The sequence below is a fragment of the Lates calcarifer genome, linkage group LG5 (assembly GCF_001640805.2).
Source record: "Lates calcarifer isolate ASB-BC8 linkage group LG5, TLL_Latcal_v3, whole genome shotgun sequence".
Classification (NCBI taxonomy): domain Eukaryota; kingdom Metazoa; phylum Chordata; class Actinopteri; family Centropomidae; genus Lates; species Lates calcarifer.
In genome coordinates this window covers 10,478,721-10,494,955 of record NC_066837.1, presented here as the reverse complement: position 1 = coordinate 10,494,955, position 16,235 = coordinate 10,478,721, and the positions used below count along the sequence as shown (strand labels likewise).

Sequence of the window (16,235 nt, the reverse complement as noted above, 5' to 3'; positions counted from 1 at the left end):
GCTATCATACATTTTTACCACAATTTACATAAGACACCCACTGAAATGTCAGTCAGTGCAACAAAAAAAAAAATTGTGATCAACAATAATTATGACGTATTAAGTTTTTCTAGGGAGGTGAAGTTCATTTAAAATAAAATAAAATTTAGTTTGATCGCATGCTGTTCTATATATTGCGATGAGTACAGGTCAGTTAAATTATACAGAACATTTTTACATAAGTAAATGCATGAAGATGGTTTGTTACTCTGAATAATATTTTGTCAAAAATGAAGAGATAGAATGACTTTAATCAAATAAAACACATTTGGAGTATTTTAAGTGAAAGGTAGAGCAACAAACCCTCCAGCAACGAGCTGCTGAACAGAATCATCTGTGAACAATGGCAGAACATCTCTCACATTTGTGCACAGATTCATGTTAAACTTGTACCATTCATGTCATCAAAAGTAAAGGTGGATATATAAAATATAAAAAGTAAAATAAAAGAATGGAATCTCACAAATAAAGGGTGTACTGACATTTTCTTATGGTTGATTCTTTATTATTATTATATAAATTATTAGCTTCACTGTTCTTAGGTTTTGGCTAAAAACAAAGATGTATTAAATGGACAGGATTTGTAATTATTTTAACAATACTGACCAGGGGTGTACTCAGTTTTAGTGTATACTGCAATTCACAAGTTCACAACATCGAGGAAATACACAATTTTTGTGGCTAGAAGGGCTGCCTATGCATACAGTGCTTCACTTGGTGCGCAAGTGAAAACAAAACAAAAAAAGACAAATAGTTACAGATATCTCTCAGAGTTAGTGAGCACTAATGCCTTTGTAGAAATATAATCATATTTGTTTCATGTGACAGAGAGGTGGCAGACAGCTGAAGATGCCTTAAAATGCAGTCCAGTGTCGTTTGGCTGGAAATTGAAGTTTCAGTTTATTTTCTCGTTGAAACGGCTGTGGTTCAGAAGAAGAGCAGGTTGGTCACTAACCAGAGGACATCAGGCATGAATGTGTGTGGTATAGAAGCGCTGTAGGAATGTGTGTGTGAATGGGTGAACTTGTAGTGAAAAGTGCTTTGAGTGGCTGTTAAGACTAGAAAAGTGCTTTATAAATGCAGTCCAGTTACTATCTTGTGAAGCCATGGAGAGAATTCACCCTCTCTGCAACAGACCACCAGAGGACCTCCACTCTCACTTTATCCTCTCCTCTTGGAGAGACCTGCTTACTCCATGGTCCTGCTGTGGTCGCTGGGGACCTTTCCCTCTTCCTTATTGGCCGGCCGGACACTCTGGAGCCCCAAAGCATCAGCTCTTGCTCCCCTAACCCAGACCTCTTTTCCTTTCTTCTCTACCTTGTCAATAAAAAAGCCTCTGGGGCAAAAAACATGTGCAGCAGCGTGTTCTGTTTGTGTTCCAAACAGCTTTTATTCACACCATGGTACCTTGTATTCATGTATTGTTTTCTGCTTTAAGGAATAACATTAAACTGCCCAGTCTATCATCTACAAAGAGGGTTGTTAAGTTTTTCAATAGGGCCTGCTCATGTGACTCCTCTAACCCAAACAATCATACAAGTCACTTGTCCTGACCCTCAGGTAGAGTATAGAGGAGGGTACCAGTGGCAGGTGTACCAGAGCTTCGTCATCATGGTAGCAGTGATAAAGACGCACTTAATATTATGGAATGGTCTCAGTTTGGTTTAGGGAAAGATCGTGGTTTGGGTTAAAATTTGTAGCGGAGCAGTCGTGGATTAGAGAAACAACAAACACTATTGGGTTCAAGCAGGAAGTGAACAGAAGTCTCCTGACCTGGACTGTCTCAGTCTTTATACTGCGTCTCCTAATTTGTTCCCGTTTTAATTACTACGGCCACTAGATGTCGCTTAACAACAAGACATGACCGTGGGTTGTAATAAGCTGAGGCACAGACGAACTAAGAACTTTTTTTTTGTTTTTACAGCACAGTCTCTCATGTGACCACCACTTTGTAAAGCCATAAAAATACTATTAGACTGCGCATCATGCATATAATCAGAATTGTACCATGCAGCTTGATTGTTATAGACAAAACCCAAACTCTGTCTTTCTGCTCTCCCTAAAATGTGCCTGTTCTACACTTAGAACAGGTCAAAGAAATACAAAAATTCTTTGTCGCAAAGTTCATGAAAATAGCTCAGGTATACACAAACAAACAAAATCTAATTTGTGTGACAAGGACAGTGTGGGTTTTGTGAACAGCAGTGTTTACATCGTCATTTACAACTGATCCACAAATGTACAGTGTCTTGAATTATTCCAATACATTCAGAAAGCAAACGAAATGTGTTAATTCCATTCATTCCAGCCAACCACATTTTTCAGGAAGCCTCCTGCCAAGAGTGTGTAAGTCGGTTCTGCAAAGTCTACCATATTTCTCCACTTACCTATTTTCATTTGCACTTCTTAAAATTGCACTGCTTTGAGTTTCCACTCAATTACAAAGCTATAATATCTGTCCTTACTGACAGAGGGCCCGATTTTCCTGGAGGACCAGCACTGATTTTCTGTTCGGTCTGTGTGGTAGTTGGTGGTGTCTCGTTCACAGTACGAGGAGCAGCTCAAAAAAGGGGGGGGGGGGGGTAAATAGAATTAATTTTTGTTGTTAACAGCTGCATAATACTGTATAAAAACCTACACTTCATTAAATCTCTGCAGTCATCTTAAGTCTGCAGAGACTTAATGAAGTGAAGGTCTGCCACCTAAGCTCATAATTAGCAAGCAAAGCTATGCTGATCGGATAATCATAACAAGAAAGCCAGGACTCACCTGCTTGATTGACACCCGAGTGAGGCAATGCAGGCACCAGAAACAAGTAGAGCAACATCAACTAAACAACCTCATCTGACTATTATGCTGACTGCAAAGAGTTTGTAAAAAGCCCACCACCATTATGATAGCAGAATTTATGTACAAAAATATGAATTAAAAATATAGTTTCAGGGGAAGGTATTCAGAATAATCACAGAGCTGGAGCCACATTATTAGACACATAGTTCAGTTTTATGACATTACACAGGAAAATATATAGACTATACCCAAGGGTTAGACCCTCTCTCCAACCATATACCAAACATTAACCCATGGGTTGCGCTCAAAATAATTAAACACAAACGTCTACACATATTCAGGCCATTCTGCTCCATCTAATTTTGTGTGTTGGTGATTCACCAGTCCTTACTGTGTCCATCACACATTTCAGATGATGTGTCTGTGTTTTGATTTTATAAGGTGTTTGAAACCAGTAACTGGACATTTTTTACGATCATATCAGGACACTTCTTACTGCATCTTACTGTTTTAATGCAAACCATGTTCTTTCCCTAATCCTAACAAAGTGGTGTTTGTGCCTACATCTAACTATTTTGACCCAAACAATGTGAAAACAATTGCCATATTCACTGTATGCAATGTGAAAGTCATGTGGAGCCAGGTTAACCATATGCAGATTGATCAGGGTTAACACATCAGATAGGTCTGTTATACCTCGGGATTCTGCAGGAGATGTCAGATTACTAAAGTGCATTATTCCTGTACATCATAACCCTGTTTAATGCTTTATTCTAGAGATGTATTAAGGTGCAAATGCAAATTTACAACCAGAATTAAAACTGAAAAGTGATATAAACAGTTTCCATTTATTCTATTAGATTTTTTATTTATTTATTTCTATTTTCTTTCTACAAATTAACTGTTTAAATAAAGCTCTACTATGCATCACTGTGACTGGAACAGTTTTTTCAGAGCAACGAGAACAGACCAGTGACTGAGAGTGTATTTATTAATCAGTGCACCCTCTGATCTATACTCCACTTCACCCAGGTCCTGCACTTTGCACTGCTGGATGCACATAATCCAAAATAGCAGGTAGGCTTGGAGATGCCCACAGTCTGTGTGGATCCACCACTGTGTGATTAAAATAGGGCCCAGACTGAAAAGGGTACGGACCTGAATTCAAAACATGCTGAAAACATGTACCCCCTGTCACCCCCCTGCCACATTCAATAATGAATGTGGTATGAAATGCATGAACAGTACCAAGTACTATTAGTGGAGGAACAAAAGCCTCTAAAAGAAAGGTAGGCCTTAAAACAGTTTTAACTAATGAATTAACATTTAATATTGTGATGGTGAAGCCTCAAAACAAAAAAGGCCAATGTGTAAATGATTATCTAAATCAAGTTATAGCCCCTTACTACTCTGCCAGCTACTATCTAAACTGCTCTACCAATGCTGAACTTGCATTACTAATAGAAACTTTGCAAACAAGATGCAAACAGCAAGTGTCCAGTGCCAGGGTCTCAAACATGTCAAAACAACACTGACTGTCACCTTCTGCCACACTCCAGCCTTCCCACTGTCTTCTGCCACTGGGGAGCTCTAACCTTTGTTGAGTCCACCAGCTCTCTGAGTGCAGGTCAACGTGAGCCCACTGCTGTGGTCAAGCTGTAACTGACCTTCCTCTCTTGCCATCTGGAACTCCCACAAGGTATTGTCATCCATTTTCCTACGCTACCAACACCCATAGGAAACAGCTGAAAACAAAAGCCTTATCAGCCCATCCAAATGGCACAGAATAACACCCTGATGATACAGGAGCATTTGCCAATTAATGAGGGAGCTTACACAAAGACAGGTTACCCAATGCACCCCAACTGTAGCTCCATCTGTCAGTCACAGTCTGTCTGTCAGTCTAAAAATTGGTCTCTAGCACAGGTGAGCAGGTTTAGAGTGTGTGCCTCTCCTGAATACATTATTTAAAAAGTTATCATCTACAGTTAGCACCTGGCCCACCAGGGTTTGGTGACATTGTCAACAATTTTAATGGAGGCAGCCAGTGTTCTACATCAGGAACTATTTCCCACCCAGTGAAAGATGCCAAAGGTTCTATAAGCAATGCTGACAAGAGTGAAGGCAAAAGTCAAAGCTTACTAGGATTAACACCTAATGATTGTATGCCTCTGCCAACCAGTCAAGCTGGAGTTTTCATCCATGTTTGTTTAAACTCATGTAATGTACTGTATGAAGACTTTGAAGGAATATAATAAAATGAGTTAAAGGTACAGTCAGTGATTCTAAGCCAATGCACTCTTTGTAAAGTTCAGCAAATACCTCCTTATAGTCCCCTGGCTGTGCGTTTGGCGTGCACACTGAAAAACAAAACAAACAAAAAACTTATGTTCCCACATCGGCTCATCCCTCAGTGCAAATGGACATTTGATTAATGAAGTTCCTTCATGGCATTCCTGATATATCATGTTCACAAGAATGGGATTGATGTGAGGTGACCTTGACCTTTAACCTGGGACAATGCACTTCACAATTATGGCCAAAATTATAATTACAATTATTTATCATGATTATTCATTGATTTCAGGGGCATACTAATCTTTGCCTCAAAATAAGACTGAGATCTTCTGGAAGCAAAATATTAATAAATTTGTACCAGTTTTTTAAAACCAAAAATTAAAACAACAGAACACTGCCGTAAAGCGTTTCTGTTATGGATGTCTGAGTTGTCACTGGGCAAGGACAATTATTCTTCCTGGCCTTCATACATTTATTGTACAACAGTTTGTGGTGTTTTTTCATCTCCTGCACTCTTTCCATATGATTTGTTCTTGTTCAACATCACTCACCCTCTATCTGAAATCATTTCAAATAACAGATGATGATTTGTTTCAAGGGACTAGCTCTCTGCTTTCTGCTCCAGACATTTGATTTTTGTTTTGCTCACCTGCTCTCTGTTGTTATCTCCTACTCTAAACTGCTCCTGCATGGTGTACGCACAAGGGTATGACAGCTCCCCAAAAGTGAAGCCAAAAATATGCAAATTACCCCCCGATGGCTAGGAAGCGAAGTCGATTATTCATTTTGGAAAGCCCAAATCGTGGTCAATATTATTATTGAATTTATTGTACAGGCCTACTTCGATCATCAACATTTCATTATCATTTCACTCAACATCCAGAGATGTTACATTCATAAGAATGGGAGGGACGAAAGGATGGATGGACGACCTGAAAACATAATGCCTCCGACCACGGCCAGTGCATAGGCATAAACCTGATAGGACAGTAAAACCAAACACGGACTTGAACATATTCAAGGCATCATTATAGAAACTGCCTTTTTCTTGTTGCTACAGGCATTAGACTCACTGAATGATTCCATGAATTTCAATAAGCTTCATTGATAAGGCAGAAAATTACAGAGGTATTTCAGATAATTACCAAAACCCTAAGTTTCAGTTCTCCTTCATCACCTCTCCTCTTTTCCTTCCTTCTCTCTCTCTCTCTCTCTCTGTCTTTGTGAGTAGTTGGTTAAATGACATTAATACACTGGTATCACAAAATTAATTTCCACATCTGGGCAGCAAACAAAGCATGTAACCCTGGATGTGTTGGTGTTAGTCTTGATAAGGTATTAGGCGGTAAAGCACGAGAATGGGAGAAAAATATCAGTATTCCAATTAATTGCAATTTCCATTTGTATATTTATTCCCAAAAGTCCCAAAGAATAAGTCCCAAAAACTAATAACTGCTATCACATTTAGCCAGTCATAGCCAACAACATCAATGTAATTCTGAATCAACTAACTACATGCAGCTACTCTGAATAAACTAAAATCTCATTTTATTTTCATAATTGGATGTACATACCTAGCTAACTAACTAGCTAGACAGGAGTGTGTGCTTGGTTTATTACTAAGCTTCAGTGTGACATGATCTTCTTTTGAATCTCTAAGATGTTCTTACGTGAATGACAAATCACTGTACAGATCAAAGAGTGTGGTTGCTACAGCCAAAAGGAGCGGGCTAACATCAGTAACGCTGGCTCTACACTATGGTGTTGATAAATAATCCAAGCTCAAAAGCCAGCCTATCTATTTAGCTGGCTGGGTATGTTGCATGGGCAGCCTTGTTAAGCTACGGCTTGAAAGCTAAAGATGTTTAGTTGCCTTGTCTGTGCACTGTATATTTAGAGGACCAGACTCTTTTTGTTCATTTCAGAATGATTTTGTCAGTGCTGTTATTCTAACAAAAGCATGCTGACTAAATCTGGCAGCACATGTTAAACTTGTTCGCTTAAGGGGCATGCAATTGACTGAACATTATGGAATTATTCTGAAATAAAGCATGACACCGAATAAAAGTGAAATATCCAATAAAATGAGGATATTATGAAATAATCAGTTGAGTTTTAATTATTTCAGTTATTTCACAAAATGCTGGTTCATTAGTATATTTTAGAAAATGTATTCATATTATTTCATGAAGTCTTATTTAAGTAATATCTACTTAACTTTGACATGTTTTGTGTATTAGGTGGATTTTCTTCACTTAAATAAGCTACACAGTCGGAGATGGAAGTAACACCACAGTGTGGCTGATTTTCACAAAAAAGAGGCAGCACGAAAGGGAGCGAAGAGAACGACAAAAAGTCGAGTAAATTTTGAGTGCAAAGGTCGAAGGTGATGAATGTGAAAATGTTGTAGTGTGTTCTCTGCTATGTGCATTTGCACATGAAAATGTATGTTCATGTTGGTCCACGCTATCTATCACTTCACATGTCCCCTTGTGCACTTGAGTCACTGGGCTGAGAACACAATGCAAGCCCACGGCATGGTAGATTTTACACACACACATACTACAGTGCAATAGTACATACACATACAAGTCTTTTCGCCTGGCTGAGCACCAATGAGCCTGCTTTTAATACAACCAACCAGCCAGCAAGAGACACATAAAACTAATGTGCTGAAACACACCGCATGTCATGTGGAGGAAGGGGGGGTTAGAGAAATAACCAGTCAGCCAGCAAGAGACCTACACTTTCAGTGCAGGGTGGCAATGACCTTTTGATAAACTTATGAGCACACACACATTTTGTTTACATTAAAAGCAGTGTGATTTTTGTTTTTGTTTTGTTTTTTGTACAATATTCATCTCAACATTCAACTTTTTTTAAATGATAGTCCAGCAGCTGTACCAGGCTACCCATGGTAAGTTCCAATCTGTTGTTGTGTCTCACATTGTTTTGAAACAAATGGAAATGTGTTTTGCTTATGTGTATTTGTCCTAATTCTCCTTGTTATCACTTTGTTTTAAGTCTGGTTTTATACAGAGCAAACAAAAATTTGAACAGTCTGCCCACTGTGCCATCTAACTGTAGCCGACCGCACCGCATCCTGCGCTCATCCTGCGCACCTCATCTGTTTTTTTCAGTGACATGTCATTGCGTCTTGCTAGACTCTGACAATAACTGAAATAATTCTGCAAACTGGCTATTTTGAAATCTGCAAAATTGGTTTTTTTTCTTTCTTGTCAGGGTGAAAAAGCCTGTTCAGTAGAATGTTGAGGGATCACATGACCATATGGAGTTTCCCACAATCCTATACTTATCAATTTTATGAACTCTCCTCAAGTAAGTAAGTAAGCCAGTGACCCATGACCTAATAAACCCTAACTTTGCTCTCTGCTATGTCACAGACCAGCTTTTAACAAGGACCACGATTTCTGACATCATTGCTGGCCATGAATTTATAGTAAGATACCTTATTTATGTACCCACTAACCAATATAACCTTTTCATTTTTCCTACAAACTATGTATTTTGTCTAGAAATAGAAGGAGATGGATTCCCTTTTCTTTCCAAATGTTGACCCAGATCTCTTCCATCGCCTCAAACACCCGACCAGACCAGAGACATAACGCCCAAGTCAGCTGATAATCTAGGGAAAACAGGGGCTGCACATTTCCACCAGCAACTGGATCTCTTCAGTGCTATTCTGCAATCATGTGTCCAGTGTAGTTTCATCTTTAAGCTGCATTTAAACCAAAAAATCATTTGCTGGACATACAATTTAATTAGTAGTCCTGTTAGCAGTAAGGCCTCCCTCACAGTGCTGCCCATAATTATCAGAAACAAGTACTCGCAGTATTGTGAGTGAAGTGAACATTCTATAAATATTGTTTGTAAATTAAAAATGTGTGTGTTCTGCCATGGCAAGTTTTGCACAGAAAATCCTAGATTTTGAGACGTAACGCTGCACTTGGTGCAGTCTCAAAGTGTGTTGCTCCCTTACCACAAAATGTGTGTTCTGGAGAAATGGAACAGGACTAAGGACGGTTGTGGGAATTTCTCTTAGAAGAGGAGCCGAGTGAAAGTCAGCGAGGGCACATTAGAATGACCAGTGCGAGGGGTGCGGAGGATCAAAGAAAAAGGTGAGCTCAGTCTTACATCACATATATATATATATATATTATATATTATATATATATTTTTTTTTTTTTCTTTTTTTTCTTTTTTCCTTTCATCCAAAGGAAACTATGCCAAGGATAACTTTATCACTGTACGTCATCACTATATTCTGCTGTCACTACACATACTAACATAATGTATTCATTCTTCAAACAAAGGTGTGGCTTTCACAGTGCGCAGCTGCTATAGAAAAACAATCCCAGGCAGATGCATCATCAAGTGAGGAGAATGTTACATGTGAATGTGATCCAGGAAATGAACTGAATGATTTGAGACTTATGTGATACAATAACTTTCAAGAGTAAACTGCTGTGGTATGGTATTTAAATATGATATACAGCGGAATATACACACATTGCACTCCTTTTACACACACACAAACACGTGCGAACATTACAGCACAATTTATTGACTTCCATTCATTTCTACGATATGCTGAATTCAACTGTTTTATATAATTAATGCCAATTAACAGCAATGTCACCTGCACTACATTGTAACACTTCTGGGATCATAAGGAGGTGAGCAGAATAGACTGCATGTTTCTGACCTGAACATTATGATGTGAAACAGTTCAGAGGTGGCTGTTTGCTATAGATTTTTTATTTATTTATCTTTTTAATATTATTTTTATCATCTATAGGTCCAAAGATAGGGCTTCAAAATATAAATATATTTTATTGAATAAAATATTTTGTTAAATCAAATATGTCCCAGACAAAGCTAGCTAGCTAATGACATTTTATCAAAGTTCCAAATTAACAATATTGTCAATGTTTAACTTAACTACAAAATCCAACTGTCAGAACTGAGGAATTATGTACCAAATCACAAAACAGAAGCCTGGCAGCAGTAGGTGCCTGACACATGGAGTGCAGCATCCCTCACGAAACTCTGACGAGACTAAAACATTTTGTTCCTCCTGGATTTTCAGCCAAGATTTAGGCTTAGTAACACACACACACACACACACACACACACACACACACACACACATACACAGGCTCCACTGTTGGACAAAGGGTCCATTTATGAAGCTCCAGGTAGCTTTCATCAGCTGGATCTTCAGTCTGAGCACTCCCTGGATAACAAACACACACACACACACACACACTATGAGGATAAATCTTCAGTTTGAGGGCTCTCATGGTAATTATTGAAAATACACACACACAGTAGAAACAGCCCACAGGGTACATATGCACACAGAAATTCACACACACAGCATCCTTTCAAGTCTGCACACAAGTATACAACAGGCGCGCGCACACACACACACACACACACACACACACACACACAATCAATTAAAACACACTGATGCTAAAAGTTCCCTGACAACTTAATGCCACTAAACTTACACATTTATGGTTTATACATTTCTAAAGACACCAGGAGACGTACAGTGATAATCGGTTTGTTGTTACAATATATTAGAATTTGAAATACTGAAATAATAGTAGAAAATGATGATCCAATTTACTGATTTCATTAAAACCTGAGTTCATTTCCCAAATACCGGAATCATTTATTTACTCTGTGGTCAAGCCAACCCACCAAACATATGGCAGTGTTGCACCTCATTATAGAACGTGTACCTCCACAGACAATATCTGTCTCTGCTGTGAAATCAAAGGCGTTTCAAAGGCAAATCAATGCACTGGTGATCTGATACAGTTATCAACAATGACTTAAAATGACTAGAACAGCTTAAATTGCTGTCTCATGGATGAAAAAAAGCAAAATTACAGAAAGATCAGATGTAAGTCCATTTTTAACGTATTCGGTCTCAAGGTATGTAGTCACATGTGGGACAACTGGTGATAAACCAGTTAAACATAAAAAATAATCAGTGCTTACTAAATTTGAGTTTGTAACAAAAAAGAAATGTCCAGGTTTATTTAAAGTGTATGTAGTCTGAGAGATGCACTAAACAGAATATATATATATATATATATATATATAAAGAAAAAAAGAAAAGATTGTGACGCACATTCCTCTGGTGTGTTCGAGTGCTACAGGGAAGCTCTAACATACAAACTGTTTTTGTGTGAAACCAAGACGAACCATGATAATTCACTCATTGTTTTTAAAGATTTTTTTTTTTAAAGTAGCAGCTGATTAAAATGGTTTTTCCCACCTAAAATTAAGTCAAAACTTCCCACAGCTTCCTGAACACAGCCAAACCTGCAAATATTTAAAATACAATTATGAAACAATAGAGTAACACTTGAATTTTACTTTCACTGTAAGAAAATAAAATGTAGCAAATTCCTGCCTATAAGACAAGGTAAATGCCCTTAAATATCTAAAGCCAAGCAAAAGCTGAAATTGTACTTTAAGAGCAGCCGGCCATAAAGTAATTTTATTCTGAATTTTAGTATTGTTATAGTATCCAATGATGGATAAATGTTTTTTTGTAAGTCTTTCTACCCCGCCTAGAACAATATTCACAGAGCTTCCACTGTTTTAACAGGAAAATGGTCACGTTTATAAATGATGGTGTAAAAGAAATCTAACAGAAAAATAGAGGTGTATGATTTTCTTGCTTTACTAATGGTACCTACAGGTGAACAGACCCAACACTCAGAAAATAGTTAGCACTTATATTGCCATGATCACGAACAAAACGTATGAACTGCTATGTACTGTACACTGCAATCAGTATGCTTTAAACAGAACACATACACAAGCATTTACCTGTCTGTCATCTGCTCTCTTAAAGCTGGAGCTGTCACACATAACTGTTTTAAGCACAAAATGTTTTAAACACTGTTTTTCTCAAGCAATAATGCTAAATATTTGTTTCACTTACAATCTGCTCCCTTCTTCTTGTGTGTAGTGAGGGGGCTGTCTGAGCCATCTGTGAAACTAACATTGATGTACAATGCATTTCCAAAGTGCTACAGTGTCTGTGCAAACAATACTCACAATTCATTTTACCTTTCCTTGTCGGCCTGTGCGACTGCTCTACATGGTAAATCTACTCTAGCTCATAGTACAGGTTAAAACGTGTACTTAAGGTAGCACTATACATCCTTTCAGCACCTCTACAGTAAAGGCTGACGAGATGGGTGAAGTAGGAAAATTGTCAGTTTGGTGGAATACAAACACATATGACAGCATTGCTGAAACTATATAACACATATTTATACATATAAGAGTAGATTATTCTAGATGCAAATAGTATCGAGACTCAGATCATCGTCTCAGTATTATATGAATATATCACCTGGCTCTACAACAAATCCCTGAATATATTTACTTTGCACTTCACGAGTAGTAATTTCTATACACGATACAACAACACTTCAACAAAGAGACGGATACTGACATTTCATCCACTTTCTCATGACGAAACAATAATAACAATGAAATGTATAATCAACCAAACAACCTAACTTCTTTATCTGCACTAATCAATACTTAAATACAAGAGATTAGACCTTTTCACTGGATTATTTTACTCAAGGTCACAGTTAACGCACCTCTCACCTTCACAGTACCCCACTAACAGCCACACTGGTGTTGTACAGTAACTACAGAAGCTCCAGTTTCCGAACAAGAGTGCTGCAATCTTGCTGCAATTTCCGTTGAGCTACAGTTCACGTAACATTTTCCATGAAATTGAACTTGAATATCTACTTCTCCCAAAGTGTAATGACTAGATAGGACAAAGATACTGTTTGTACCTGTCATCGAGTGCTGTCAAGAGACCATAGACGTGGTCTCTATTTTCAAAAAACCCACAGAGAAGAAGGAAAGGCAAAGACAGAATGTTACACTTCACTGGAATTAGAGGTCAAGGTGGTGGGTAAGTTCACAAATAAAGCCTCAGAAAAATACAAAATGGAGTGCACATTTGTAAAAACTCCAGAGTGCACAAATAACCTATTGTACGTTTCACATGAGGGCAATTAAGGACAAGGCAGGAGCTATGTGAGTTAGCTGCCCAAACAGAGCCTCTAGAAATGGAAGAGAAAGCCACTCAGCGCCTATCTTGCCAGTTCAACCTGCACTAGTGTGAATTCCTGTGGTTACAACATTTCATACCAGTCTGGCATTACTTTTGCTTTTTACCTTTCACTCACTCACTCACTCACTCTCCCTCTCCTCTCTCTCTCTCTCTCTCACACACACACACACACACACACTCACACACAGTCTTTGTCAGTGTTTATTCCTTACATTTTACCACAGACTAAAGTCAGATCTTATCTGTAATCAATAACAGAACAAAGATTAAACTGTTCTGACAATAATAATCTGTCATATGATATGCCAGTGGTTTCTATAGTATGTGCAGGAATACTTAGAGGAGAAACAGTTAACATCAGTGTTATCTAATTCACAAGGAACTGACACAGTTTCAGGCTGCACGAAAATGACAGTAACAATAAAGGGAGGTTTCACCTAAATTACTAAAATTAATTTATAAAATCACAAACAAACATCTTTTCATACAGCAGTCTGATGAAATGAATTGATTTGAACTGGAATTTGGTATAATGGAGCTTCTAAATTTGGAAATATACACGTGGGAAAGACTTCCTTAATACGCAGATACACAGACAATTTCTTCCACTTGTAATCAGTTTGATACATGATATCAAGACTAAATAACTAGAGTTTTCGGGTTTTTTTTATTTTGCTCAGCCCACTCCGAAAATAAGCTCCTCTCCTCATACCTGACCTTTAAATTTCCCTCCACATCCTCTGAAATAACAAAGCTACACGGTGACATTAGTTATAAGATTATCTGGGCAACGTCTCTACAATTGAAGACGACATTTACACAACATTATAAACTGTGTATATACCCACTATGTACCATCTAATAGCCGACACGGAGAGCGCTGTGTTTTCCATTTAAAGACAGGACATTTGAACTCTGACTTAAGCGACAACAACGAGTGCGTGGTGAATACAGATTCAATGCTTGTTCTTAAATTTTCAATAAAGAGGTCACCGCTCGGAGCAGAGCTAATTCACTCACAGGCGCTAAACCCCTTAAAATAAAAATGAACTTTCCGGGCAGGTTTTTGCTGCTGGTTCGTCCGCTCGTCTCACCCGACGAGACGGTGTCGAAACGAGCGAGCCAATTAGAAAAGTTACAGTTAGATTAAACAAGTGGCGTTTGCTTGTTTGTGTTGGTGCCGAATTGAAGCGCCGTTAGAGACGTTTTATATGCTACGTATCGACATGGCAGGCGGCGGTGACCTGCATTTTTTTTAACGGCGTAAATGCGACATGAAGTTAACCTGTAGAAGCTGTGTGTGTGTCCTGCTTCATTTGTACATCTCTCTTCTTCCCCCTCCATTTGTTGTGTACTCTTTTCTTTTTAATGGGGTTGTGGGGGGGTGGGGGGTCCTGTGTAGTGTTGTGAGGGCTGTCCTACCTGTTCGTCCTGGTGCGGGGGATCCTCCTCTCCCAGTTCACGGCCACCTTCATACAGCCGGTTGTTTTCTTCCACTTTTTTTCCCCACAAAAAAACTTCCTCTACTTGCTTAGGACGTCGACTTCAATCTTTATAATGAAAATAAGAAAGAAAACAAAACTAGAAACTAGAAAAGGCGCATTTACAACACTGCGTTGATGCACCGTCCTTTTCACTTTACTCACACTTCTAACCGGTTTATTCCCAATGAGCTTAATTCGAAGCCAGACAAAGTATTTTGTCTTTTTTTCCCGCGGAGGATGAGACTGTAAATTGCTGTTGTAAAAAGCAGAGACGTTGTGCAGTGCGGCGCGCGCGGCTGTCAGAACAACGCACACGTGAAACGAGGCAAGTGTCGGTTGAAGACAGACTGAATGGTGGATTCTCCCGTCTCTGTAGCGGGAAACTACAATTAAACTAACACGGAGTTCATTAAAACCTGGAGTTTTTCGTTCCAGACTGTCACGTTCTTTTTATAAAATCAGTCACTCAGGTGGTGGACCACCTTTTACCCTTTGCTCTCTGTTCTTTTCTCGCGTCGCTCCGGCCGCCCGGCGCACGCGACAGCTACAGTAAAACAGCCTGCTACACAGAAACGGGAAGAGAGAGAGAGAAGGAGAGAAAGAGCGCGCTCCGGTAAAACGGAGAAATAAGACTGTCCTCTGTTATTGCTGCCCTCTGCGAGTGTGAGCCGGCGCGAGCTTATCTCCCCCCGCTAAAACATGATGATACGCCAAGCGAGGCAGAAACGGAATGCTGGGGATCCCCTGCTGCGTCCAATCCTGACGTCTCCACCGGTGTGTCGGCGTGCGCGTGTGCGGGAGTGACTATGTGTGTGTGTGTGTGTGTGTGTGTGTACATGAATGATCAGTACGGGTGATTGTTGTGGGGTGGTGGGGGGTCATCCGTGACTTTGAACTGTATGCCCTGACTGTGACAGGTGACGGCAAAGGGGCGAGAGCAGCACGAGTACATTGTAAGACACCCGGTTAATGAGGGTTTTTTTTTTCTGGCTTTCAGTCTGACAGTTTACACACACACACAGACACACACACACACACACACACACACACACACAACATGACATAAAACTGATATGTATATCACGACCTAAAGAAGAAAATATGAAAAACTATCTCTCTCTCTCTGTCTCTACATATATATATATATATATAAAAGAGACAGATACCCCTGTAGCTGTTGGGTTGTGGGTCACTGCCTTGCCCAAGGGCAGATCAACAGCTTCGCAAATACAGCATACATGCATAGTTTCTTAAGTTTATGATTGAACATGTGGTTTTTATGCTCTGATTTAGTCTCTCTCTAAGAAAAGCATTATGATGCATGGATTATAGCACATTTCCCTTATGAGTAATTGTGATGAGAACTTGTCAGCTCAAAGGAGTGACAAGTGAGCATTGTATTTATATTACTGTTAATATGTGAGCTATAGCTGGCAGTGTTTTAAGTAAAACAATATATTTAATCTTCAGTA

General features: G+C 39.0%; 1 protein-coding gene across 1 annotated transcript in view; it reads right to left on the bottom strand.

Moving 5' to 3' along the window:
* The window catches only part of LOC108887372 (teneurin-3-like), a 270,632-nt gene extending 255,167 nt beyond the window's left edge, over window positions 1–15,465 (bottom strand). The window contains 1 exon segment of the mRNA XM_051070563.1: window positions 14,702–15,465. The gene's annotated coding sequence lies outside the window, so the exon portion shown is untranslated.
* Window positions 15,466–16,235: the final 770 nt, after the last annotated feature.